This window comes from Sorex fumeus, unplaced genomic scaffold (assembly GCF_029834395.1).
Source record: "Sorex fumeus unplaced genomic scaffold, SorFum_2.1 ptg000063l, whole genome shotgun sequence".
Taxonomy (NCBI): Eukaryota; Metazoa; Chordata; class Mammalia; order Eulipotyphla; family Soricidae; genus Sorex; species Sorex fumeus.
The window spans coordinates 24,575,546-24,600,351 of NW_026606120.1; the positions used below are offsets into that span (position 1 = coordinate 24,575,546).

General features: G+C 39.6%; 1 pseudogene; it reads right to left on the reverse strand.

Moving 5' to 3' along the window:
* The window catches only part of LOC130035264 (contactin-associated protein-like 3), a 199,287-nt pseudogene that overhangs the window by 172,761 nt on the left and 1,720 nt on the right, over positions 1–24,806 (reverse strand).

The following is a 24,806-nucleotide window of genomic DNA, read 5'->3' on the forward strand; positions in this document are numbered from 1 at the left end:
GCTGTGCTATAAAGAATGCTCAAAAACCTATAAATAAATATTGATAAATAATAAAGTTGGGTCTAACACATATTGAAATAAATATGAAAAACAATAAGACAGTAGTAAACGCACTTGCATCCAAAGGCCAAACCCAGCTTGCTGCATATTTTTGCCAGTAAAGGTTTATTTGAACACAGTCACCACACTAATGTACTTATTGTCTTTGGCTACTTTTAGGACAGCTTAGGAGTCACAACAAAGATGTTTGTCGCCTGTTAAAAACTAATTTTCTTCTCAGCCTTAGTATTTTTGTTTGTTTGTTTGTTTGTTTGTTTGGGTTGGTTTTGGGGAGGTAATTCTTCTGGGAGGTCTTACCCAGTGATACTCAGGACTTAATCCTGACTCTGTACTCAGGAATTACTCATGACATAGGGGACCATATGAGATGTCTGTGATCAAACCTGGGTCGGCTACATCAAAGGCAAGTGCCTCACCCTTTGTACCATTAGTCTGATCACATCCATCTTAGATCTTGAAAAACAACTGGATGTCAGCATTTTCAACTAAGCCCAGGTCTTAGTCCTTAGAAAATTCAAGGTTTACTGATCTAAGTTCTCACTACCTCCCCGTTCTAAGACTGTAACATTCAATTATCTTTCAAGTCCCCAAAGCATGTCAAATATCATTTTAGAAAACCACATAATTTTATATATTGCATGTTATATATTTATGTTGTACATATACAAATATATGTACAACTTCTGTAAAATTAATTTTCATCATTGCTTATATCTACACAGTATGTCATATGTGCTTTGCATTAAAAGCAGAAACTGCCTGAAACTCCAAGTAGATGGAACCCACAGGGGTCCTAAATCATGGGAGTTTATCAAGAGCTGTGAACACAGCGGTTCTGAACCACCAGACCTTTGCCGTGGGACCTTTTCTTAAAACCAATTTTCATCTGGCATCAACTCATTTCAGTCCTTTAAGTCAAAGTCATAGATCCAGGAAATTGCCCACAAGCAAGGAACTATAAGCACACTATACGCATGCATTCTTTTTACATCATGTGTGCAGACAGTAGAATTTATAGATTTGACTCACTTTATTTTTGACCACTTCTTAGTACTACATCCTATATAGCTGAAATGTCTGAGTTGCAAGGAACTCAGAAGAATTTGCATGATATCCCAATGGAGATGTTTCCAAATCTATTTTACCCTCCATCTTCCTGAAACTGGGTATATCAGCATTTCTTCTCAGGGTGCATGTTCCTGAAACATTTTGATTGTAAGAATTAAACTTTCTGTTATTCACTGTTACTGATTAAAACTGTAAATGATCTTTATTTTTGTGCTTCCCCAAAAGGAATTTTTAAAATTCACATTTAAAGTTAGGGCTGGAGTGACAGCACAGTGGGTAGGGCATTTGCCTTGTACGTGGTTGACCCGGGTTCGATTCCTCCTCCACTCTCAGAGAGCCCGGCGAGTTACTGAGAGTATCTCACCTGCACCACAAATCCTGGCAAGCTACCTGTGATGTGCTCAATATGCCAAAAACAGTAACAACAAGTCTCACAATTTGTTGTGGGACATTACTGGTGCCCACTCGAGCAAATCAACGAACGGGAGAACAGTGCTACAGTGCAGTGCGACATTTAAAGCTGTGTCCCCCAAGCTTCTAACTCTGTTCATGCTCTATATTCCATTTACTCTTTCTTAATTTTGGTTTGCTTTTGGAATGCAACAGGAAGTGTTCAGTGCTTACTCTTGTCTCTGTGCTCAGGAATTACTCATAATGGGCTCAGGGTACCATATATGGTGCCAGTTATTGAACCTGGGTTGGCCACATTCAAGGCAAGTGCGCTATCTGCTAAACTATGTCTCCAGTGCTGCAATTTCACAGATCACAGATCATCCTGTTATTTGTCGATTGCCTCGAGCAGGCCCCAGTAACGTCTCCTTCATCCTGGCCCTGAGGTTATATTCAAGGCTCTTTAGGAGAATGAGACCCATCATTGTTACTGGTATTTGGCATATTGGGTACGCCACGGGGAGTTTGCCAGACTCTGCTGTGTGGGCAGGCTACATTCAGTAGCCTGCCAGTTTGTCAAAGTAGGAATGAGATGTCAAAATAAGATGTTCCGGGAGCTGGTTTTGATAGTCTCAGAGTCTTGGCCGCTGATGGGATTACAAGGCGCCATTTATGTTTTTCAAAATAAAATGTTCGCATATTCTAGCAACACCACTGCAGCTACCACTTCCTTTAGGGAAAAGTCAAGGTTTTGTTTTTAACATTAAGATTTGTTATTTACTTCTCTATTCCAGCTGCTATAATGCCCAAAAGTAGAGAGTATGGAAAATATTGTCTGCCATGGAGGCAGGGGAAGGGGGGGTGTATACTGAGGATATTGGTGGTGGGGAATGTGCACTGGTGGAGGGATGGGTGTTTGATCATTGTGTGATTGTAACTTAAACATAAAAACTTGTAACTATTTCACGGTGATTCAATAAAATTTAAAAAAAAAAATTACTGGGGCCAGAGCGATAGCACAGTGGGTCGGGCGTTTGCCTTGCACGCGGCGGACCTGGGTTCGATCCCTGGCATCCCATATGGTCCCCCAAGCACCGCCAGGAGTAATTCCTGAGTGCAGAGACAGGAATAATCTCTGAACATACCTGGGTGTGACCCAAAAAGCAAAAATTAAATAAAATAATGATTGTTGTTAAAAAAATTTACTATTGAAAAAAAAATTTGTTATTTTGTTATTTACAACTTTACCAAGTTAAAATTCTACTGGTCCTCACATGTTTCCCTGAACTTGATTATATATGCCCATTGAAACAAGTAAAAATATGTTATTTTTGAAAAATCAGGAAATGCCATTGTATAAAGATATATAGGCTCTATCCCTCATGCCAGAATTAATGTGCAACTGGCATGAGATTAATAAATATAGTGAAATGAAAACATTGTGAGAAATGAAAAACTAAAGTTCTCAGGAAAATAAATAGAAAAATTCAATAATGAACAATTTCAGTACAGTGTGAGCCTTTGGGGGCTGTGAAGAGATGTGGCCAATAGTGAACAAAGGAAGAACATTCTCCATGGAAAGCACAGATCCCAAGAAGGCTGATGAATGAAATTAGTCCAAGGAGAGGGACAAACACTGATGATATTTCTCATATACAGGCAATAAAGCAACACGGAGACAATGGTGGAAGGAAGGGGACAGGCTGATGGAGGGGGTTATGTTGGAATGTTTCATGTTTGAAGTCTTACAACTATCTACAAAATTGGTGCCTCAAATAAAATTTTATTTAAAAAATTTAAGTTCATCTCTATTGTCTCTGAAACCTACTATTAAGGGCGAGTGAGGTTGCTCTTGGATTTCAATGGGGATTTATCCCACGCAGCTTTGTGAAAGAAGCCCTGTTAAACCTTCTCTGCTTGCATTTGGCTTAGAATCAAAATCTTCCCATTACTTAGCAGTCTCATGTGATGAACTGAGCTTTCCTTCTGTATGTGTTAACTACATATCTAGTTAGGGTCTATCTGAGAACAGCAACTTTGCCTTAATTAAATCCAACAAGTCTCAACTGAGAAAGTATAACTCCGGGAACATCAACCCCTAACCTAATAGTTTTCAGAGCCTTGGAGGGGAAAACACATCAAGAAAATCCAATTGCTGTCCATGGTGCTAAGTGCAATCAACAAAACTGTCCAACTATAAAGTCACTGCCACAACAATAAATGAGGGGGAAAGTTAAGGACCCAATGCTTCTCATTATTTGTACTGCAAACCAAAATGCCCATAAGTAGAGAGAAAGTAAGAAGGAAACTGTCTTAGAGGCAGGGGGTGGGGTCAAGTGGGAGTGGTAGGAGGGATACTGGGGACACTGTCGCTAGAAAATGTGCACTGGTAAAGGGATGGGTGTTCAATCATTGTATGACTGAAACTTAATTATGAAAGCTTTGCAATTCTATCTCATGGTGACGCAATAGAAAAATAAAAAAGGAGCCAATTGTGTCCCAGACAAAGTGAAGTACACAAAAGTGATTAGCATAGAATCACTAGGTGTTACTCCACTCTGCTGAAAAAAAAATAGAAACTTATTAAATGGCTAGAGCGATAACACAGCAGTAGGGCGTTTGCCTTGCACCCAAGCCAGCCTGTCCGAGCTGGGTTCGATTCCTCCACCCCTCTCAGAGAGCCCAGCAAGCTACCGAGAGTATCTTGCCCGCATGGCAAAGCCTGGCAAGCTACCAATAATGTATTTGATATGCCAAACATAAAAGTAACAAGTCTCACAACAGACATTACTGGGCCTGCTCCAGCAAATCGATGAACAATGGGAGGACAGTGCTACATAGTCCTATAATAAATAAATCAACGTTGAAACTAAAGTTTCAACTCAATTTGCTTGAGTGGGCCCAGTAACATCCCCATTTTGAGACTTGCTGTTACTGTGTTTGGCATATTGAATACATCACGGGTAGCTTGCCAGGCTTTTTCGTGCAGGCGAGATATTCTGGGTAGCTTGCCGGGCTCTCTGAGAGGGGCGGAGGAATTGAACCCAGCTTGGCCGGGCTGGCTGCATGCAAGGCAAATGCCCTACTGCTGTGCTATTACTGCAGCCCAAATATATTTTAGCAAACAAATTTTAGAATGACTGAATTAACACAAATCTGTTCTTAAGTATTGAAGTATGAAGGGCAGAGCTCCACATTTAGCAGTGTATACTTTCTTTGCACACTCTTCTCTAACCCTGACTCAGGGCTTAGTTTTATGACTGCACACATTTTATCCCTGACAAACTGAAATCCTGGATCTGTAGGGCAAACATAGATCCTTCAATGACTCATCCACAACTCCATGATCTTCAGCCCTTAGTAGGGTGGGCAGGACTATTTCATCAGATCAATTTTCCTCTGATCAGAGACAACTGATGAAGACAAAATGCTTCCTCACAATGTAACCAGTATAGGGTAGTAAAATCCAGAAGTCAATGTGCAGAAGGCACCGAACAGGACTCTTGGTCACTTGCAATGTCAGAGATGCTGCTAAATCCTCTCCTTCCAGTATAGTCTAATTGCTAAACTATGCAAACTGACTTGAATTTATTTCTATGATTTATAACATTACAGGTGGAGGCTTAAAGAAAAAAGAAGACAAACAAGAAATGATAAAAAAATGCTTATGAACAGATAACAGTAAAAACAGTCAAAGAAGGAAAGAAAAAAAGATAGAAGGTAACAGAGGCATTAGGAGATGAAAGTGCCAAAATACAGGGGTACGGTGCTGCCAGCAGGTCAACCTGTACCTGCAGGGCGAGTGCATCAGCAGCCAGATGATGCCTTCAGATTTCCTGATACCCCAAAATTGCTGCTGTGCCTTTGGCTGGATCCCGACAACTTGGGTCCATGTTTGCCAAGAAATCAAAAGCCAACTGTTAGGTATGTGAGAGCCACAACCCACAAACTACCTCCTGCTCAGCTATACATAATAACCAATACAAAAGAGAGTATGGGGGAGATTGTCTGCCATAGAGGCAGGGGAGGGGTAGGATTGGGGGGAATACTGGGGACCTTGGTGGTGGGATATGTGCACTGGTGGAGGGTTTGGTGATCGATTATTGTATGATAAAATTCAAACAGGAAAGCCCCATAACTATCTCATGGGGATAAACAATAATAATAAAACATTGTAAAATTAACATTCTGGGAAAAAAAGTAATGTGGAGTTCATGCCCAATTCAATCAGCCTAATCAGTGGCTGAATAAATAGCAGTACTCCTACATTATTAATTAAAAGAAAAAGAAAGTGCCAAAATAAAGTGGGATCCAGGAGATGCTGGAGGACATGTAACCTCCTGGGAACAGGAACTCAGCAGTCACTGGGCCAGATGGTCCTTGACAGATGAGCTCCATGTTGATTACATTGGCTGCCACACCATCCATGGCAAGCAAAAAAAGAGGCACTATGAGCCTGAGTGTTAGTGGGTAAGTCCATGGTAAGCCCACCATCAGGAATGGAGGTGGGATGGGAACTGACTCAGGACAGGCAGGAAAACTGAGGTGGCTGACTGGCAAGGGATACAAAAGGTCCCATGAAGACAGAGTAGGTGCATGGGGCTGGAAAGGGGTTCCCTAGAGCCCCAGCACATACCAGACTGTCAGAACAGCAAACCAAGCCTAGGCTCATCTGGGGTCCCAAGTAGTACTCAGAGCCCAATTTGCAATAGCTTGGCTTTACATGAACTGGTGCACAAGATTTATCTCATAAAATTATGGCCATGAATCAAAGAGCTCAGTATATCTATTGAGATGTCTTTGCTTATTTAGTCTCAGGAAAGAAATTTAAAACATATTCCTGATTTCTCAGTGATCCTCTACCTGTTTACTTCATTGTCATCATCCACTCTTCAGCAGGAAACTACCTCTGACATGGCTGAGCTGGGTCTGCAGGGACACTTTCAGTTTCCATGGTCACTCTGGATCAAGCCTTGTCAAACCAGGGGCCTCCTAACTGATTAGCGAAAACTATTCTTGTCCATATTTTTTTAAAATGTGCATGTTTTGGTCATCTCATTCAAATAGTGACACCTCTCTATATTTCAAATGAATATTTGCTCAACATGTCAAACAGCGTAGATGACCTGAGTTATATTGAGTCTCTTGGTAAAAAATGAAGATAACTTTTCTGTCATGTAAGAACATACTTATATTATGCCTCTAACCTTTATTTATTTATTTATTGTTTTATTTAATTTAGTTTTTTTTTAACTTAAACATTTCTATTTTAATGATAGGGGGCACATACAGAACTGGGTATTTGACATTTAAAAATTTTTTTTCTTATTTTAACGAATCACAATGAGATAGTTACAGACTTACAAAATTTCATGATTACATTTCAATCAAATAATGTTTGAGTATCCATGCTTCTACCAGTGCCCTTTCTCCATCACCAATATTCCCAGTATCCCTTCCGCCACCACCACTCCATCCCACCCTCCACCTCTGTGACAGGCACATTCTCTCTCTCTCTCTCTCTCTCTCTCTCTCTCTCTCTCTCTCTCTCTCTCCTTTTCGGTATTATGGTGTGCAATGTAGGTACTAAGTGGCCAGTATGTTTGGTCCAGAGTCTACTTTTATCATGCATCTACTATCCCAAGTAATCCCTCCAAACATCAGTTACTTAGTGGTCCCTTCTCCATCACAGCTGCCTTTGCCCACAGCACAAGAGATTGGCTTCCAAGCCATGGAACAATCCTCCTGACCCACATCTCTACTATCTTTAGGTGTAGTCTCCAATTGTGTCACTTTATATTCCACAAATTAGTGCAGTCATTCTATGTCTGTCCCTCTCTTTCTCACTCATTTCACTTATCATGATACTCTCCATTTTGATACACTTATATGCCAATTCCATGACTTCATCATTTCTAACAGCTGCATAGTATTCCACTGTGTAGATATTCCAAAGTTTCTTTAATCAGTCATCTGTTTTCAGGGACTCGGGTATCATGTCATCTGCAAATAGTGAGAGTTTGATTTCTTCCTTTCCTACTTGCATCCCTTTAATAAATTTTTCTTGCCTAACTGATATGGCAAGCACTTCTAGTACCATATTGATATAGTAGTGAGAGTGGGCATCTTTGTCTTGACCCTGATCTTAGAGGGAAGGCTCTTAGTTTTTCCCTATTGAGGATAATGCTGTTCGTAGGCTTGTGGTAGACCACTTTGACTATATAGAGGAAATGTCCTTCAATGCCCATTTTGCTGAAAGTTTTCCTCATAAACAGTGCTGAATCTTGTCAAATGCTTTCTCTGTACCTATTGATATGATTATATGGTTTTTATCTTTTCATGGATTGATATGATGATTATATTGATTGACATGTGAATGTTAAACAATTCTTGCCTCCCTGGGATGAATGCCATTTGGTTGTGGTGTATGATCTTTTTGAAGAGTTGTTGAATTGTATTTGCTAATATTTTGTTAAGGATCTTTGAATCCGTGTTCATCAGGAATATCAGCCTGTAAGTTGCTTTTTTTGTGGTGTCTGTGTTTGCTTTTGGTATTAGGGTGACTAGTGCCTCATAGAAACTCATAGAATTTCTGTTTTTTCAATTTTCTGGAAAAACTTGAAAAGGACTGAAAATAGGTCCTCTTTAAATGTTTGGAAGAATTCATTAATGAATTCATCTGGACCTGGACTTTTGTTTTAGGGAAGACTTTTGATTATTGTTTCAGTTTCCTTGATGGTTATAGGTCTATTTAGGTATTCCAAATCTTTTTCTCTCAGCCTTGGGAGGTTATAAGAATCCAGAAATTTATCCATTTCTTCTGGTTCTCTTGTTTCGTGGCATATAGACTTTCAAAGTAATCTCTGATGATCTTTTGAATTTCCTTGATTTCTGTTGTGATGCCCCCTTTTCATTTCTGATTCGGTTTATAAGGGCTCTCTCTCTATCTCTCTCTCGGTCTTTCTCTCTCTTTCTTTGTGAGTCTTGCTAGTGGTTTATCGATCTTGTTTATTTTTTCTCAAAGAATCAGCTCTTCGTTTCATTGATCTTTTGGATTACTTTTTGGGTATACATGTCATTAATGTCGACTCTAAGTTTTATTATTTCCTTCCTCCTGCCTGATTTTGGCTCATTTTGTTGGCCTTTTATAAGATTTTTAGCTGTGAAGTCAGATCATTTACAGGGGCCCTCCCTTTCTTCCTTCCTGAGAAGTGCTTGAAGTCCTTCAATATTGTTCTAGCTGCGTCCCACAAGTTCTGGTAGCTCATATCTTCATTCTCATTTGTTACCAGGTATCTTTTGATTTCTTCCTTGATAGCCTCCCTGAGCCACTGCTGTTCCACATTGAATTGTTTAATTTACAGGTGTTTAATTTGATCCTCCATATCTGTGTGTGATTAACTTCTATCTTTAGTGTACCACGGTCTGTAAAGAGTTGATACAATTTATATCTTTCTGATTTTATTAAGGTATGTTTTGTAGCCCAGCACGTGGTCTATCTCAGAATCTGTTCTTGGAATCTCTCCAGGGTGGTAATATTTCACATGAGTTGCTATAATTCACTGCTTCAGGGAATTAAATACATCCTCTATGATTCCCAGGAAAAAAAGCTCTCTGAAGTGTGAGCCTGTATCTCCTGGACTTCTTCCCAGAGTCTCTTTCCTTTGCTAATTTTTCTCAATACCCTTTAATAAAGCATAGTCTTGACTGTAAATATGTATTTGGGTTTGTGGGTGATCCCAGAGGGTCAGCTTGTAGGAGAAGTTTTCTTCAGACCTGCTAGGAATACAAGAAGCGCTGCAACCCCCATAAAGAAGTACCCTGCCATATCTATTCAACTTCAAACCTATAGAAACTAACATGGTAACTCTGCAATAGATTAAACCACTAAGTATGTGTGACCTGTTCCAGTGTTGATAGAGAGCCAATAAGGAGGCAAGATGACTAAACACATATGATTTTCATTAATAAATAATGTAAATATTTTAAGGAAATTATTTGACATCTTAAGTTCATATTAACAGTTTACTTGGAAAAAACCACCTGGGAAATGGTAGAGTTGCCTTGGGTAAGGTATATGGAAAAACAGTCAACGCTATAAAAAAGGGCCAGGGAATAACCTCAGAGATTCAATTAATAAGATTTATTGATTTGAAATCAATTGGGTCCACAGACCCAGAGAAGATGACTCATGTAAGCCATGGTGTGGATGCTGAAGATGCAAGGAAGAAACTCCTTCTAAAAGGAGCTCAGAATGTAGAACAGAAGCAATCCATTTTTCACTAGAGCTGCAAGGTCCAGTTAGCTGAAGAGATACAAAAGCATGCAGTGTGATGAACCAAGAAGAGAAATCTGAACAGAAGATGTGGTTCAGAGTACACAATTGGCATCCATGAGGCTGAGTTTAATGCCCAGCACTGTCAAAAATAAATGGCATTCTGAAAAAGGCTCTGCTCACTGCTTATATCAGCCAAAACTATTTCTGCTCAGCTCTAGTCTTCATGAAATACTAGGGTTCCAAGGAAGGAAGGCAGGGAATACGTACAAATGAGACAGGGGCCTCATCAGCTTTTACAGAATCTGCTGTAAAAGCTAATGAGGTTGCTGAGCCACAGCCAACCTCAGGTGCATAGTCTAGAATAAACAGTACCAATGCTGTAGACACTACTTCACCAGGTATGTCTGCTCTGTGAGCAAACTGTCATGGGATGATGCCAACCAGGTACTGAAACCCTTCAATCTTCTTGGTTGGATGGCAAAAATATGAAACAATGCATCTAAGTTATTAATTTTCAAAATAAATACAGCTGTGCTCAACCTAATGGAATCAATGATGGACAACATATATAAAAGTGTTTCCAAATTTCTATCGACTTATGAGGCAGCTTACAGTGTTGGTATACAGCAGAAGCAAGAGGAAGCTATGAATGAGGAATCTTATCTCTTCTCTTCAGGAAGTACCTTCTTCAATTGCTTTGCCAGGAACATGGAGAATTAAATACACTATGACATTTCCACCACTGCAAATCACACATTTCTTGACATATCTCCATCATTAATTGGTAATATATAAGTTTTGAACAAAAGTTCTCTATATAAGCAGATGCTTCATTAAGATTTGACTATCATTCACTCTTAATTTTATCCTGACCATGTTTGGACATTGTGGCCTAGACTTAGCTCATTAATATCTGCTTCTAATAATCCACGTAGCAACTGTTTATCGGGAGGTTCTGAACAAGTACATGTTGATTCTAGCAAATCTCCTTCCACTTTGTCCTTTATCTAGACAATTGATTAGTTCTTATTTCAATTTATATTAAATATAACTAATAAGAGTTCCAAAGATTAAAAGTAAACAGACAATCATCTATTAAGTTACAATAAGTAAAATTATTCTAAAGAAATTCAAAAGAGATCATTTGTTATCAAAGTAATATTATCATCTGCTGCCTGTTAGCTTTATATATAAACAACATTGCAAGGAAATAAAGACTTTTAGACTTTCAACATGGTAATGAAGAAAAAAATAAGTATACAACATTCTTAGCCTAAGTTAAATGGTAGTTAAACCACATAATTCTTATTGTGACAAACACAATCACAACAAAATTTACCATTTTAAGTTGGAGAAGACATCTCTAATATTTCACTATATTATAAAAATGTCTACTTCTAATTATTTTATAAATTACACACAAGCTGTGCTTAAAATGCCCCATGTTACTTATAATCACTTGCAAATATTTCAAGTAATTTAGGAGTCTCTGTTTTTATAACTTAGCTGATAAATTTGCAACAACTTGTAGTAGCTGGTGTAAATCCTACTCTGACAGGCTGTTTTTCAAAACAGGAACATACCCAGATGCTTTCTTCTTGTCGAGACTGCTTCCAATTCCTCCCACTATCACTGAACATCAGTAGGTAGCTGGTCACCCAGTCAGAGCTTCCATATCCTCCCTGTGTGGACACAGCTGTGACTGTCATTCTCTCTCCAAGGTCAATTTGTAGCCACTGATATTGATTTGGCACAAGTGGGGTCCAACCACCAGCTCCTTTTCATGAAAATAAAAATAAGAAAAATGGTGAAGAGAAAAAAATATGTGTATATATATATATATATATATATATATATATATATCTGTACTGGCCTATAGGAATGTGATCATAAATAAAAATCCATAGAATTCAGTCTCAAATTCTAGCATATATAAGTGTTAATATTTACACACGTAAGTTTCTTGAATGTAAGATTATTCTGAATCATCTTTCTTACCCCAGTGTCTGATACGAACACTGGTTAACTGTGGATTGTTCATTGGAAACCTAGTTTTCTGTTTCTACCATGATCTGAATATTTTCCTTGTGAGAAAGGCCAGGTCAGTAAGATTCCAGAATATGATAGAATGATGTTGGTCATATGCATGTTCTTTTCATGGGACTCCCAAACACCAGATACTTAGTGTTATAATACAACATGAACTCAATGAAAGCGTATAATCTAAAATGCTGTACTGCTTTTACATTTAACTTGAAGCTCTGAAAGTAAGGTATAACACTTTTCTTTGGGGGAGGAAGTGTTCACTTAGAAGGAAGTACTCCCAGGGAGGATCCTTCCCTGCAGTTTGTCCACATTCAGATTTGGTCCAAGGCCTGAGGAGGCCTTGATACTCAACACCTGCTTTAATGACCAAACTGATAATCACCCAAAACTTTCTTCTCTATTTTTACTGTTTTCTCTTAAAGTCCCACCTAGTGTTTTAACTGGGAAGTCCATCTTGACTCGAGCTGTGTTTTAACTAACAGTTCCTATTACATGGGACTATATACATATCCACTGCATTCCCTATAATGATAGTTACCAGCCATACAGGTAATTAAAAACAAAGCTTAAAAAAATAAATGTTGGCATTTATCTAATCCTTTGAACTTTGTGTATTTTCAGTAAAGTTTTATTTATTTACTGGATTTGGGAACACTCCTAGCAGTGCTGAGGGCTTACTCCTAGCTCTGCACTCAGGAATCACTCCTTGTGAGCTCACAGGACCATATATGGTGCAGGGAATTGAGCCCAGGTTGTCCACATGCAAGGCAAGCGCTTACCCATTGTACTATTGCTCGAATCCCTACATGTAAAATTTTAGATAAATATTTAAGTCTCTGAGAAATCATTAAATGTCCTATATTCTGGTTCACTAAAGTTCTAGAGAACAACAAATTATACATTTTTTGTGCATTTCACAATCTTTATCTGGCATTTTAAATGTTCCCTGAAGCTAGGAAACACCTATCATTTGTGCAGATAAGCAAAGGTAATAAGAGTGAAAGAAGCACCATGTTGCCACTTATGCTGGTTAGAACTGCACCAGCCTCCCTCTCAGAGACAGCCACATCTCTGACAACCTGTCTTCAACATCTGCAGGAAACAGACCTTGAATATTTCACATTTCCTAACTTTGGTGAAGAGAGCTTGTCCATGTGAAAATAAAGGTATCTGATTTACCAGTCACACCAATAAGTAATGGAACCAGAATCCCCTGTGCTAAGGGGGCCAATTTATTACAGAAGAATAGCATGGCCATGGGTGATCCCCACATCTCTGTGTGCTAATCTGAGCACTCACTCATTCACTTGTCACTGAGATGAATGCTTCTTTTTCTAACAGTTAGCTAAATATTGCACGTTACCCATTTCATGCGCAATATTGGGTCTGGAGTGATAGCACAGCGGTAGGGCGTTTGCCTTGCACACAGCCAATATGGCCAACCTGAGTTCGATTCTTCTGCCCCTCTCGGAGAGCCGGGCAAGCTACCGAGAGTATCTTGCCCGCATGGCAGAGCCTGGCAAGCTACCCGTGACGTATTCAATATGCTAAACACAGTAACAACAAGTCTCACGATGAGACGTTACTGGGCCCGCTTGAGCAAAATCGATGAACAACGGGAGGACCGTGACCGTGACCTAGTTAAATATTGGCTAGAATGAGAAGATAACATGGATATTCACCTAAGGATCTCAGGATACAGTGTTTTACTAACAGATAAGGGAGTCCATTATTTTGGAATAAAATCAAAACAATATAGAGTAGCAAAGGTTTTGGAGGGTTCACTTGCCCTTACAAGCTGGTCATATGGATCGGTGTTGCTTAAGCCAATCTGCTTGCACTATTCAATGCTACAAATCTTCTGGAAACTCCATATGGAAACTCAGCATGAAAACAGAGCCCAGCAGTGCATAAATATTATTCTGAAACACCGGTGCTTAATGCACAGAAAAAGCCACTTGCCGCTCTACTTCTTCTACTGCCTCAAGTCAGATTGCCTCTCTCTACTGCCTGCTCCTTCATACAGCCTCAGACCCTTAGCTAACAAATGCATCATGATTTATACAAATGAGATCATGCATAGCTCAAGGTTCTAGAGCCTGGAAGTATCTTTCCTAGTCCTGGCAAAGTTGTGAGAGGCATGTGAGGTGCAATGCAAACCCAGCAAGAGGATGCATGAAGTACCTAATAATTCCCTTCTGTACATTTTCATTCAACAGAAGACACTCAGAACACAAAAGTAGGCATCACTGCCATTGCTTCCCTAGGAAGCACTGCTGAGCTTTCTGGCTATCTCCTTATGTAATGACCTGTTGCCTGCCACTTTATACTAGAGGTGAGAGTATGAATAAATACCAAGCTATCCCCTGTACAAAGTCAGACCCCACAATCTGCGTGTTACCACTCTCTTAATCTTCACTCATCCACACACAGCACTGGCTATCTGATCACAGCTTTCCAGATTGGGGTGTGTGTAAACACACAAAAAATAAAAACAGGATGGGCAAGGGGGCGGCAGTGGCCTATCTCTCCCGCCATCCGAGTTTGGTACTCACAGGCTGTTTCCCCACTCCAGGGAGGTTGATGGTGATGGTCATGCAAAGGAAGGAAATGGGGGCCAGGCTGGTTGGTCTTAGCCGCAGTTTATTACATGGAAGAGATGTATGTCATGGAGGCCCCAGGATCTCTCAAGCACGTGCTCCTTTCTTCTCTCAGCTTCTGTCCTCAGCCCCATCTTCCCAGGTTCTCTGACACACTTGTCCCCAGAGAGCCCTGAAATCTCCCTTATATAGATCATAGTGCCTCTAAAGGACACAATATAGTGATGTCATCAAAAGGAATTACAGAAAGAACATTGAGGTGGCAAATCATACATTGTTTCTTTACATCCACATTGTTTCCTTAGATCCACAGGCCAGTAATCCTGGCCTCACCTTTTACAAGCTAAGAGCACTTGGATTTGCATCCCAAAGACCAGCCTGGCTAGAGCTGGGAACCTATATCCCAAAGATCAGGCCTGGCTAGCACCTGAGATCTGCATATCCAAGGCCAGCTAGGTTTCTGTGAGAAAGGGGAAACTGCCTCAATATACTGAAATCATTTACTGAAGGCAGTTTGAAGGGGAGAAAGTTCAGTCTCATCCAAGCTAGTCAGGACACACAGGAAAACTGCTTCTAGGACAGATTCTCATTTAGCAGATCAACCCACCCTAGAACAGATTTCCCTGGATGTGTTTCTCCTCTCCTTGTCCGACCAACATATAAGCATACATAATATAAATCATTTTGTATGGACACAGTAAGAAATACTTTGAGCTTATAGAATTGCTCTCCCAGGACCATCTCAAACTCAGACTGCAGTGCTCAGGCCAGATATCTTTCCTATTCCTAGCAGCAGGATCCTAGTCTCATCGTTACTTTTGGATCATGACAGCATTTGCCTATGATCAAACTCTTAACTTATAGTTAAGAATCGTGACACCTTGACCTGGCCCATCTCGATGCCAGGGTAGCACATAACTTACCGGCTTGCCCTGGTTCCATCCAGTCCCACGTCGGGACCCTGCCCTTGGGGTGCTAGGAAGTGAGGGCAACTGAGGCTTAAGTTGAGAAAGTAGATGCCCTGGAGTGAATAATATTCAAAGCCAATCAACTCCTAAGTTACAAAGCATAATATTAATTAATTGTCTTCCTGTATCTATACAAAAAAGGACATTGCAATAAAGTAAACTATTCCAAAGATATAAGGAGAGGAGAAAGTCAATATTAACTTACAGTACAAGTTCAGTGTCCTAGAAGGATGAGACCTTACAAAGTGGTTGGGGAAAAGAGCACAGAACTCTTTACGGACAAAGTAATGGGAGTGACTTGGGAGCAATATGAAGGGTGCAAACTGATAAACCTAAACTCCGTGTACTCCAACAGGGGTGGAGGAAGGGTACCCTTTAAGATTCATGGAGGAATATATTAACAATTAGCTCCTTTTTTATTCTTTACTCTTCTTAAGAAGAAAGACCCACGTTTTATCAAATATTTTGCATTGCATGCCACTATATTTGTATACTAGAAGGAAAGTCTCTCTCTAGATATTTATGATTGCTTCTGGTACTTTCAATGGGTTCATACACAGGTAATGAATGCCACATGTCCTGTGGGAGAGGAAGGCTAAATAAGAAACTCTCAGCTGGGGCTTTATTAATCTGGCCGCGGATTATGAGGACATTGATCATATATCTGGTGGCCAGTTTAAGACAACATAACAAGGAGGAAAGCAAAGCAAACACATTGTTAGGGTGGAAAGAGCAGGTGTCCATCATGTCTGCTCCTGCAGATGATGAGCAGCCCCAGGAAAGAGGGACAAGGAAGCAGTGTCTGATAACCCTATTCAGAGATCTCTGCATTTCACATGCTGGGTTGAAGCCATGCTCCTCCCCTGCCACTGTCGCTGGGAGGCACTTAAGTATTTGTCTCAGTTTTGATTTCTTAGGAAGCAATTCACGTGAGTTACTTAGAAATTGTGGCTATTGTGTTGTGGAACATGAATAAATCCTGCTACTGGACCTGTCTAGGTATGCCATGATGCCTCTCTTCTGAGTCACCTTCAATTTCTAACAGTCTGACAGTAGAAAATGGCTGTTCCCACCCCACTCCCCAAAAAGTGCATTCATAAAGAGGTTACAATTACATGATCTGCCTCCTTGTGAATCAGTTTCCTGGGCAGAACACTGATATATCCTACAATGACTTTTAAATGGGTGGTCTTAAAATAAAATAGAATGTGCAGTAAATTTACTGCAGAAATTGCAGTAAATCTCAGCAATAACTAAGGGAGAGGCATTTTGTGATCGCTCACATGTGACTTGCTAAAATTGTGTGAGCAATATCTCAGGGGCATCTCTTAAGGCCCGTTAGTATTTAACATTTACTACTGCAGCTTTGTGCATAAAATAAATAAGAGACAGACTGCTCCCATGTGTTTGCTTTGCCTCTTTCCTGAATAGTTGCTGAAAAAGAGAGAGGAGAGCAGCTGAGATGATTTGGGCTGTCAATTATTTGTTTAAAATTTTACATTGATAAAAGTTTAAAATTATTTTGCTGATTTCTCCATTTAAAAGTAAAGCAAAGTTGTCCAGCAATCCTGTAAAGAATCTGAATGCATGTTAATTACTCATTTATGACTGTATAAAATGTGTGACTGAGTTCATTTGTTTATAGCCTGTGAAAACTTCATTTTTAGTCCTGGCTCTGCACTCAGAAATTACTCCTCATGGTGTTTGGGGGATCAGATGGGAATCGAACCCAGGTTTGCCAAGTGCAAGGCAAATGCCCTACCCATTGTGCTATCACTCAAGCCCATCCAATGTTCTTTTTCTCCAGCATAGTGATCCAGAATTCCCCACAGACCGTTTATCAAGTCTTATAAATTAGCTGAGAATCTGGGTTAATCTGATTGGAAAGTCAACAAAGAAAGAAGAGGAAGTTAAGTCCAGAACAAAAGCTATGGCTTGACTACTTAGGAAAGCTAATAAGTATCAAGGTCAGACTTCAGGGAGGGAAAAAATGTTATAGGGCAGATTCCAAAGAGGAACTGGTGGTGTGGTGTTTCCTGGAACATTGCATTACCAGGAAAATACCCACAAGGCATAGACACCACAGACTTTGGAAGTAGGACTCATAGAGCCCACAATTAAAGCTGACAAACTGCCCCTCAGAGATCAGTCACCAGCTAAGACCCAACAGAAGGAACATCAAGCTCCAAAGGTCATTATTCTTTTATCTAAATTCTGTCTTGGAAACAATACAAAGATAAACTCTCTGGAAGACTCTTCCATACAAAGGAAAAAATATAAGGTTGGAAAAAGTAAAAAAAAATTCTCATCTGAGGTGCCATAATTATCCGGGCTATTTAGAGTAGAAAAGGATGGACAAGCTCACCTTCCTAAGGTTGGTGACAGCACAAATGCATCTTGGGACTTTGGTTGTGCCTCAGCTGTACTGTAGACTCCCCTGTGTTAACTTAATGTCTCTGATGGCTACAAAAAGTCTTGCAAAATCAGAGCAGATTAGTTCTATGAGACACACAAGTGACACTTCAACACCAGAATATTTAAATCTGCCCACTAGGCATTTCCCCTCCCAAAGGCTGCCATAACACATTTTAGGTACGTTTGAATTAATAAAGCTCCCTGGAGCCAAGGCAAAATTTCAATGCACAAGCATACTTTACAAGAAAACTTGAATTCATGTACAATTCCCACACCTCAGATGCAGAGTCATTTGTAAGTTAAAAAAAATCATAAAAGTAATAATGGCCTAAAAAGAAAATGTGTATTCACCCTAATAGATCAAAAAATGTTTACGAAGTATAGTAAAACAGACATTACAGATAAAAAGATCTTACATAAAAATTTTCCTGTATACTCATATATCTTCACAACGGGAGGACAGTGACAGTGACTCATACATCTTCATAAAATATCTGATTATGGTTAGAGAGAGTACAGGAGATAAGGTAATACATGTTTTGCATGCAGCCAATTCAGGTTCAAATCCCTGGCAACACATATGGACCATGAGCACTTCTAGGAGTGAATTCTGGGCAGAGAACCAGGAATAAGCCTTGATGTACCATGAAGCATTGTTGGATGTGGCCCAAAAATTGGAAAAAAAAAAAAACAACTCTGGTTTATTGTGATTTTCAACCAGTCTTTCCAGGCTCCTGTCCTGTGGATAGCAGATAGAAATATACAAGAAGTGTGCCTCTAGTCTTAAAAATGAAAGAATTGTTTACTATCATATGTTTTGTAGCAAGTACTTTTATTTGAGCTGGAGCAATACCACAGCGGGTAGAGCGTTTGCCTTTCACGTGGCGGACCCGAGTTCAGCCCACCCGGATTCAATTCCTCCGCCCCTCTCAGAGAGCCCTGCATGCTACTGAGAGTATCACGTCCACACAGCAGAGCCTGGCAAGCTATCTATGGAGTATTCGATATGCCAAAAACAGTAACAACAAGTCTCACAATGGAGATGTTACTGGTGCCCGCTTGAGCAAATCGATGAACAGTGGGAGGACAGTGCTACATTGCTACTTTTACTTAGTATTCAAATTCATACCATGAGTTGACATATTTTGATGTTTACATTTATTATTTGCTCTTTCTATGCTTTTTCTTATTCTTTGTTAAAAACAGTGATTTGATGTATAGTCCTATTTTGGTTATTAGAAAGTTATACTCATTATAGGGCTATGTTACAAGAAAACATAAAATTTCTGGTAACCAAAATTAAAATTTTTTCTTTAGTTTATCATTTCTCTATATCTCATAAAAGTATATTATAAACTTTCACACCTAATTATATTTTGAAAGTTAAACATAAATCTCTATATGCTGAGATTAGTTTCTAAAATATTTACTGATCAATTGTATTGGGAGCATTAGAGGAAGCTTTTCTTGCATTGACTGATTACAGTCTGTTGCTCAGGGTCTCAGTATGGGAGAGATAGGAAACTACAAAATAAATGAAAACAGTGAGGCAGTTTGATCTCTCTCTCAATTTACTTTGTTTTCCAAATGAACAGTTATTTTACAGGAGGAAAATTCAGTTTTGGTAGAGATTATAACATGGCATACACAGATGTCAACTGTAGTAGTGTATATAGAAAACCTTTACGATGCTATAAATCAATGTTGCTTCAATAAAAATTTAAACAAATAAACAATGCAGTATTCTTTGATGTCATTTTTGATACGTTCAAAGCAATCCCATCTGCACAGTCACCAATGAAGTGAGCTGACATGATAAGGCTCACGCATTTTAGCAGCTTGGTGGTGATTTGTGTTTATACAAGCATTTCTGGGCACCAAAAATAGGGCAAAATGTTTCTTCCTAGTCAGATCCAAATAACTTCTGATAAGGCTGGGCATGCAAGTTCCAACAAGTTGGAAAAGTTATCTGCATAGCTACTGATGGAGTTTCACCTAGAGTAACAATAATTGCAAAAACAAAAAAAAATTTTCAGAAGCAAAATGAGGGATGAAAGACCAGAATGGCTTACAATAATAAAGTTTTATTTTCATTGGTTGTTTTAAAAATTTTGTCTGGAATAACTTGTAGTAGTTTTTTTTTTTTTTAAGGAAAATTGAAGGGGCCGGAGCAATAGCACAGTGGGTAGGGCGTTTGCCTTGCATGCGGCTGACCTGGGTTCAATCCCCGGCATCCCATATGGTGCCCCAAGCACCGCCAGGAGTAATTCCTGAGTGCAGAGCCAGAAATAACCCCTGAGTATCGCTGGATGTGAGCCAAAAAGCAAAAAAAACAAATCAAAAACAAAAAAATACATAAAAAAAGGAAAATTGAAGTCAATATTATAATATGCTCTCATTTATAATACATAATAAGATTTCAACAATTTTATATAAGCAATTTGATCTGAGTTTTGTATGAAATATACTAAATATTTATGGAGAGAGACTTTCAGCCAATTTTAAACAGTCAAAACCAATTTTCAAGAACTTTCCATTTTTATTTAATGGCATCAATTTTCTTAAGCAGGTATAAAATAAGTGCATGTTTCCATGCAAATGGAAGTGTATGTTTCCCATTCTGCAAACAGGCATTCAGGGACATTAACTTTTCAATGATTTCTATTTCTTTGCATAAAAAGGCATGGGATATTATATCAGTGAAGACATTTTATTAGACATCTTATTTGTAACCCAACAACAAAGTGACTATTCTATGGGCATCAGAATAAATTTCTAAAACAAATTCAGGAGCACGTAGTCAGTCTGATATTGAATGAATTATCACTTCATTACTTAAATTCATATAAAACAAAAAAGTATGTAAATTAGATGTACAAATGGAAAATACATAATAGAAAATGTTAAATGTATAAAAGTCTAATTAATGTGATAATTTGAATTTTTAGGGCGTTGTAGCAATGATGATTTAAAATCACGAAATATGAAATATTTAACTTTAGGAAATAGTCACTGACTTAAATTTATATATGTATAAATTTGTACATGTATAAATTTATGCACATATAACTATAAAATATGACTAGACCAGACTATGGCCACCTTTAATCATCAAATAGATATAATGATCATATATTACTTGCAAAATTCTTGCTCAAAACTGTGATATTTGAGACACTTTAAATTGTTGGTAAAATTTATTGAAACTCAAAAACATCTAGGAAAAATCCAAGATAATTTAGAGATATTTTAGAGATATTTTAGAGAAAAATTTCCTTAAAAAAAACTGAAAAAAAAAGCCAACCATATAGTTCATTCAATTCCAACAAGTTTCTTACCAGAAAATTTTTAATAAACTCAGGCATCAGCATTTTTGAAGGTGTGTTCCCCCAATCCTGGGGCGATGGGAGAATAAGAAGAAGTTGGTGAAGTGCCAGCTACTGCTGAGTCAAACTACGCAGGTATGGAACCATGTACTTGGATTACAGGGTAACACAGTATATGGAACTATGTATTGGAATCATGGGTTTGGGTTACAGAACAAGTAGGGGAGGACATGTACTATGGGGCATTTGATTATCTAGGGTCCCGTGAACTTCACCAGTATGAAGAAAGACTCCTTTTTTTTATTAATTAAAGAACTATTATTTACAAAGTTACTAATAGTCGAATGTTAGGAATTCAATAACTCCACACCAATTCCTGCACCAGTGTTACTTTCCCTCCACCGGTGTTCCCAGATTCCCTCCTCAACCCCAGCCCCACTCCACCCCCACCTGTCAACTTGATCAGCAGACAGGCAGATGACCAGTAGGCACATGAAAACAAGCTCAGCATCACTTACCATCAGAGAAATCCGAATCATGACATGCCATCTCACACCAGACTCCATGTGTGAGATACCATCTTGACTGCTAAAAACTGGATGTGGTGATGAGACTCTGAACCCCAGTGATATACCAAAGGTGCTGAAATAGATGAGCCCTCCTCCCCGCACCTTGCTCTCAGAGCTAAGTAAGGCTCACAGCCTTTGGGGCCTTCAAAGCCTCAGACTCTCCACACTGACAGCAGCAGCAAAGAAGGACCCAAGGGTCCAAGCAGGGAAAGTGTCTCAACTTTGAAATCATACAGGTCTCCAGTGCACAAGCAAGCACCTTCACAGAGAAGTGTCCGTACATGCACCCAAGGCAGATATCTGGGATTTCACCAGCCAGAGTCTTGCACATGCTGGACCTGGCCTCAGTCGCTCTATGGTCCGCTGTAGAATAATACTGGTTTGTCCTTTCCGCCTTGCCACAGGGGATTTAGGTTTATTGGGTTGCTCCCATCACAGTGCTTCCATTCCTCTGTGTTTATTTGTAACCTCTTTCTGTGTGCTCTGTTAACTTGTAAATATTGTTTTTCTCTTCTCCTTAAGTCCTTCGCATAGTTAATTCAGAGTAAAATCCTTTTTGTATGGACACAGAAAAACAGTTAATGCTATGTTTTTGTAAGCTGGGAGTTAACTGACTCCAAATGAGAGTCAATTTGCGGCATTTGTTCTCTCAAGTTAAGCCTCAGTTGCCCTTACTTCCTGGCACCCCAAAAGCAGGGTCCTGATGAGGGACTGGATGGATCCAGGGCAAGCAGTGAACTACCCTGGCATTGAAATGGGCCTGGCCAAAGCACCATAGTACTTAACTTTAAGTGAAGAGCATGATCATGGACAAATTCTGCCATGATCCAAAAAAGTAATAACTAGATTCAAACCCTACTGGGTTAAGAATGATTAATCTGGCCTGAGCACTGTAGTCTGAGTCTGTGGTGAGATGTCCTAGGAGAGCCACCCTACAACCTCAATCTATTTCTTACTGTGTCCATACAAAATAACTAATATTAAGAAGTAGAATTAAGATGTTAATTACGATGTTAATTAAGTTATTGGACTAAGGAGAGCAGAAACGCCCCTAAGTGGTATTTTGCCCATGAACAAAGGAAGAGCTTTCTCCTGCTGACTTTGCAACCAGGGTGTGGTGTCTAGCTCCAATGCAGAGTTGGAGAGAGACAAGAGAGACAAGGATAGCAAGGTGGAGTGCAGAGAGACTAGCAAGTGGGTCAGAGGGAGAAGAATATAGGGGAAGAATGCAGGAGCAGGCACGTGGAGAGACAAGAGCCGTGACTGCGAGAGGGAGTACAGAGAGATGAGCAGAAGAGACAGGAGGAGATGGGAATGAGGGGCAGTGTGATACTAGAATGGAGAGCTTAGTGAGACTGGAACAGGCGCGTGGGAGAAATGGAATAAATGGCAACTAATCATCAACCAACTTGGTCCTCGTTTCCTCCTTCATCCGCCCCATGGCATGGGCCACCCTGGATGAGGGAGCAGCCCGAGTCCACCAAACACAGGCAGCGAGAGGGAGAGCTGCGCAGGGCTTTTCCCAGCTGCCCAGAGATTACACAGTCCTCTGAGTCCTACCAGGAGCAGTCACTGAGCACAGAGCCAGGAGTAAGCCCTAAGCACGTCTAGGTGTGGCTCCCAAACAAGAACAAACGAAAAATCTGGCATTTAGACAAAAGACCAGTAACTTTAGTAAACAACAGTAGGAGTCTTTACAACTATATCCCCCTATAGCTCAGCTTCAGATTCCCTGGAGTGCTGGGAATCAAACGAGACCTGAGCTTGACTCCCAGCACCCAACAGCCTAAGCACCAAACTATCAGACCAAGTATTGCTAGAAGTGGTTCCTAGTGACCAAGAACACCTGGAACAGTGGATCGCTCAAAAAAAGCATATATATATATATATATATATATATACATATATATATATATCACTGTAGTACTGTCTCCTCTTGTTCATCGATTTGCTCAAGAGTCACCAGTAACATCTCCATTATGAGACTTGTTACTGTTTTTGGAATATCTAATATGCCATGGGGAGCTTGCCAGGCTCTGCTGTGCAGGCAGGATACTCTCAGTAGCTTGCTGGGCTCTCCGAAAGAGATGGAGGAATCGAACCCGGGTCGCCTGCGGGCAAGGCAAATGCCCTACCCGCTGTGCTATTGCTCCAGCTCATCATAAATTCATACAATTAAATATCACTAGTAGTTTTAGGAAAGGAAATTCTATGGTGATAGCTCAGGGCACAGAAGTACACATCTGGATACACAAATCCCTGTATCTAATTCCCTATAGGCATGGCCCCCAGAGCACCACAAGGTGTACCCTGGAGGACCCCCACCATTAGAACACTCAGTTGGCCAAATTATCATGGAGTGCCCTCCAGAGCCCTTAAGTGCTGCTTGGAAGCATCCCCTGCTCCAGTAAAGAAAATTCTGCAATATGTTACAACATAGATGAGTCTTGAGTACATAATGCAATATGAAATAAGCCCACATTGTACAGTTCCACTAATATGTGGTCCTTTGAAGAATCAAAATCATAGGTACATTACATAGAATGGAGACTACTAGGGGCTATGAAGAAGGGAAAAATGTGTAATTCGTTCATGAGTACAGTGTTTCAGTTTTACACAAAGTTAATGGAAACAGGTGTTGGTGTTGTTTGCACAACAATGTAAATGTAGTTAATATCACTGAAAGAAGTTTGATGGTAAATTTTATGCTATTATCCATGCATATCTCCATAAAAATAGAATATTTTAGTAATGATAATATTCTCAAATATATACCAAGATATAAATACAATGGTAGTTCTTCTTTTTAAGTCAAATATAATAATAAGTAAAAATTATCCAGAGAAAAAGACAGAGAAACTGGTAGGAAAAACAAACATCAAATATGCAAAGCAATGACAAATAGAAAAAGATGAGATGGTAGTAACTGAGTCCCATATACCAATAATCAGCCGAGGGGCTGGAGTGATAGCACAGCAGGTAGGGTGTTTGCCCTACATGTGGCCAACCTGGTTCGATTCCCAGCATCCCATATGATCCCCTGAACACTGCCAGGAGTAATTCCTGAGTGCAGAGTCAGGAGTAAC